The following is a 4,955-nucleotide window of genomic DNA, read 5'->3' on the forward strand; positions in this document are numbered from 1 at the left end:
GCCGGCCGTGGCGAGGTCCACCGGTCCGGGGCACGCCGGGGCTGAAACCCCCCGCTTGCCGCACCGCCCCAGCCTCGTGCTGGGTGGAGACGCCCGGGCAGCAGTTACACCGCGCAAAAGACCTGTGATAACTCTGTCCCGGGTTGCGAACGTGTGTCCGCGCGGGACGCGCCCCAGGGGCGCGCGGGACGAGCCCAATGCGCGGCGGGGGGGGGGGGCAATGCCGCCCCCCCGCCTGTGGGCGGTCCGCAGCGCGCTCGGCCCCGCCCCCCAGCCGAGCCGCGCTATTAATAGCACCGCCGCGGCCATATAAAGCGGGCGCAGCGCGGGCGCCGGCAGAGGGGCGGCTCTGCTCCGCCTTGGAGGGCCTTAAAGGGGCCGCGCGCCGCGGGGTGAGTGCAGCGCGGGGCGGGGGGCCGGTGGCATTTCCACCCGTGCTAGAGCCTGGCTGGGGTGGGGCTGCCCCATGCCCCCCCAGCCGGGCGGGGGGGTCTCGGCGGCATCGTAGGGGTGGGGCTGCGGGGAGAGAGGAGCGCATCCCTCGGGGCAGGGGTTGGACCCCACCCTCGGGTACAAAGCGGAGAAGGTGGCGGGCTGGGACGGTGCCCGCTGGCCCTCCGAGGGCACGGGGCGCTGCCCCGGGAAACGCTGCTCGGAGCCGGGGCGGCCCCCCAGCCCAGTCCGGGGGAGCCCCGCTGGAGGAGGCTGAGCCGCGGCCCCGGGACGTGGCGGACCCGGGTCTGGCCCGGGATTGTGTCGGGAGGGTTTAACGCGCGGCTAGCTGGCGAAGCAAAAGTCGGCAGGGGTCGTGCGATCAACTCTCTCGCCGGGCGAGGACTGGGGGTCACGCCGTGAAACCAGCGGGCAGCGGTTGGAAAAAATGGACCCGAGGAAGTTTTTTCACTCGGGGTCGTTTCCAGTGAAGGGCTGCTGAGAGTTTAGCCAGATCCCCAGAGGGTTTGGACGTATTCGTGGAAGAAAGGAGCGTCCGTAGCAATTGAGCCCGGGAGTGGGGGGCGCTGACGCGAGTCGAGTTTTTGAGACCTGCGAGGCTGGAGGCTGCAAGGGAGAGGGGAACGGTGGAAATAAACCTTGGTCGCGTCCTGCTCGCTCTTCTCTCCCAGCACCCGCTCTCTGCCCCCGTGTGACGCAGCGCACCGGGCTGCACGGGCTTACAGCCCCACTCAGTAAATGCAGTTCTTATATTTGTACGCTGCTGCTGCACCCCGGGGTGCCTTGAGATCCTTTCGAGGGTGCCACAGGATGCCAGGCAGCGTTAGGGCGGTTCGGTGCAGGAGCGTGCCTCGCAAGGTAAACCCAGAGACTTCACAGCGTTTAAAAGCCGCCCTTCCCTCCCACGGGCTTCCTGAGACCTTTGCAGCACAAGAATTGCTCTGTTTTCTTTCTGGAGTTAAAAAATCGAGGGGAAACTAAGATCTGACGTTTTCCAGTCTGAAAAGGTTGAGACCCGTTGTCCTCAAGCCTGATAGTAAAGAGTCTGTTTCGCTGTAGCAAGACCAAACTATTAGTCCCAAGCATTGATTTCTTTTTTTTCAGCAGGTCTGGCTGTCCAGAGATCATTAACTCTAATAGCCTGTGGGTGTCCTGGGCTCTGAATTCGCAGCTTCAGTGCTGTGCGTTTCAGCTGGCGTTTGGACGATGGCAGACTTTGGGAAGCTGCTTGCTTTACGGGGCCTTTCATGCAATTGCTCTAAAGCCCAGCGTGGTTTGCCAGGCTGCAAGGGAGCTGGAGAGAGAGAAAAGGTTTTGTCTTGGAGGGAGTGGAAAGTGTTCTTATCCAAGAGCTCGGCTTTATTTAATAGTACAGTTAATTGGCTTCAATTCCTGTTTGCCTTGTGACAAAAGTACAAGAAACCTGAGATGGAGCGGAAAATTCCTCTGGTCCTTTGGGTGATTTTTCCTGAGCCCTTCATGTTTGTGAGCTAGCTGTGCTGCTTTCTGTTTAGAGGTCTTAAAGCACTTCAGGGAAGACTGCAAGCCATAACAGCCGCCACACAACACACAGGGAAATCGAGGCACTGAGAAGCTAAAGTGACCAGCATACGGTGAGGCAGGAAGGGTTAGAGATGGAGCTAGACACTAAGCCAGCCCCCTGACCCCACTGGGTGCCATCAGATCATACCGTGCAATGTAGTGATCCCTACCCCCGCATAACCAGCGGATCATACTGTGCAATGTAGTGATCCCCCCGCTGTAACCAGCGGATCATACCGTGCAATGTAGTGATCTCCACCCCCCCATAACCATCAGATCTGTGCGATGTAGTGATCCCCCCGCTGTAACCATCAGATCATACTGTGCAATAAAACAAGCCTGTTGTATTAACGGTGGTGATTTCTCGACATATGTCTGATAGTTGCAGGAAAACTTAGTCTGTGACCTCCTCGGGGCACAGACTGCCTGCTACCTGGACACAGGGCCTGAGAGGCAAGTCTCTGGTTCGGCTCAGAAGGCCTGGCCTCGATACAAATAATATCCTAAGATCATCACTCCAGGCAAAGTCAGCTGGCCACGATAGTCGCCTCTTTTGTTTTGTTTTGTTACTGTACCAACTCTCATTTCGAGTTAGGATTATTGCATCCTTCCATGGATACCATCCGCTAGAAAATCCCATGTCTGTCACCTGGAAAACATTCAGGCAGTATTTGCAAGGAACAACTGCTGCACCAAACCCAGGGCCTCAGTCACTTTCTCCCTTGAGATGCAGATCCTCTGGAAGATGCAAACCAGATAGAGGAAATGTAAAAGGACTCGTAAAAACAATTTGGGCCCTGCCGTTTAACCAGTAATTGTGTTTCTTCTGTTACTCGGTTCCCAAAACTGAAAGTTGTCGGCGTCCCTTTCAGTTGTGGTGTGAAGTGGGGCCTCCTTCACACCAGATATTAATAGCCCTCTTCCTGATATTACTTTAATTTTCTTCCTCCGTTCAAGTGAATCCCACCGAATACAGCGCAGAGCCTGGTGGTGCAGAAGGGGCCGAGTTCATCTCTGGTGTGAGAGATGTCACGTGAGAGAGATGCCAGTGTAGCCCAAGTATTTACAGCTGGGGTGAAGTTGGCCCAGCGTCTGTTTTCTAGAACTATGTGAAAGGCAGTTTCTATTGAAGTCTTTGTGGGTGTTTTCACAAGGTCAAGATTTCTTTTTTTTTTTTTTTTGCAGAGGAGCTGAATATTGCAGAAACAAAGCCTTCCTTTTCCAGCAGGGGTTGTTGAACAGGGGCTGAGCCTTGCAAAAGGAGGTGGGGAGAAAAACTGGATCGTTCAGCACAGAGACAAAAGGACTTTTCTCCTGTTGGCACAAAGACGCGTTGGCACATTGGGGCTGGCAGGAAGAGGGGCCTATACCTGTGCTTTTGCTGCAGTTGGCAGAGCAGCATTGGATGCAAGTGTAAATGGATGCAGGGTAATGAATCACTATGATAACTAGCAGTGTGTCGGAAAGTCCCTGCCTTTCTCTATGGCATTTAGGAACCAGAGACTGTTTCCCCTTCACTTGAGAATATGGTGCAATTTGGGAACGACGGCTAGACCTGGCGGTATCACCTCCAAAGACGAACCTCTAAACCGGCAGTTCTCAGCTGGTGTACCGCAGCATCCTGGGCTGTCTTGAGATCCTTCCTGACACAAGGTGTTAGCACTGTTAGGTGTGCAAACCTGATGCCCAAGAGACCCCCAAAGGTTTTGAATAGGAATCCATAGCGTCAAAAGCATTGTGACCTGTTGTGATCTAAGTTATTTGCAACAGAAGCATTGCTATATTATTTTTCTGCAGTCAAAAAAGTGAAAATGAAGAGCCAGCATGTCCTGAGGGGGCCTCAAGGAATGGCTAAAGCCTAAAAAGATTGAGAAGCACTGCTCCAAGCTTTCAGAGCAAGTCCACTGAAGAGAGGCCAGTTCCAGGCTTGGTACGAAGCCTCAGGCTGCAATATTCGTTCTCAGGGGAATTAATTGGCCCAGCCTGATTCTTGGCCTGCTAGTGCGATTCTGTCGTTCCTCCTTGCACCTCTTCTCCAGTCTGCCCCGGTACCTCGTATGCAAGGCCTCTGCCATCCTCAGGGAAGGCAGGGTGCAGGAAGGTTAATGTTGTGGATTATGACTCTGGTGCCCTGGGTCACCTTTTCCATCTGCCACCAGCCTCCTCTGGGATGTTGATGAAGTCCCTTGCTTCCTCTGGGCCTTGACCCAGGCCTAGGGTCAGGGAGGATCTAGTCAGGGAACTTCTGGAGGGACTGGATGTGTTTAAATCAGCGGGTCCGGACGATCTCCATCCCCGAGTGCTGAGGGAATTGCCCACGGTCATTGCGGGACCCCGGCACGGCCGTACGAGCACTCGTGGGGCTCTGGTGTGGGGCCAGAGGACGGGAAGAGGGCCAATGTGGTTCCCATCTTCAAAAAGGGGAGGAAGGAGGACCCGGAAATTACAGGCCAGTTAGTCCATAGTCTTTTTGAGAGAGTTATCCTGGCGCATGTCCACGAGGGGCCAGCGGGGGAGATCATGCTTAGGGGCAACCAACACGGGTTCATCAGCGGCAGGTCCTGTCAGACCGACCTGGCGGCCTTCTACGACCCGGTCACCAAATCCTTAGCTGCAGGCGGAGCAGTGGACATTGTCTTCCTGGAGTTTCGGAAGGCCTTCGACACTGTCTCTCACCCCGTTCTCATTAAGAAACTGGGGGCTGCGGTGTCGACACCCGCACGGTCAGACGTGTCGCCAACTGGCTGGAGGGCCGCACCCAGAGAGCGGTGGTGGAGGGGTCATGTTAGACCCGGAGGGATGTGGGCAGTGGGGTCCCCCAGGGCTCGGTCCTCGGGCCCGCACTGTTCAACATCTTCATCAGTGACTTGGACGAGGGGGTATCGACACCCACACAGTCAATTGGGTCACCAACTGGCTGGAGGGCCGCACCCAGAGAGTGGTGGTGGATGGGTCATTTT

General features: G+C 55.9%; 1 protein-coding gene across 1 annotated transcript in view; it reads left to right on the forward strand.

Moving 5' to 3' along the window:
• Positions 1 to 315: 315 nt before the first annotated feature.
• MRAS (muscle RAS oncogene homolog) overlaps positions 316 to 4,955 on the forward strand; it is a 56,036-nt gene continuing 51,396 nt past the window's right edge. The window contains exon 1 of the mRNA XM_019554129.1: positions 316 to 392. The gene's annotated coding sequence lies outside the window, so the exon portion shown is untranslated. The remainder of the gene's footprint in view (positions 393 to 4,955) is intronic.

This window comes from Crocodylus porosus, unplaced genomic scaffold (assembly GCF_001723895.1).
Source record: "Crocodylus porosus isolate Cpor-Errol unplaced genomic scaffold, CroPor_comp1, whole genome shotgun sequence".
NCBI classification, from domain to species: domain Eukaryota; kingdom Metazoa; phylum Chordata; order Crocodylia; family Crocodylidae; genus Crocodylus; species Crocodylus porosus.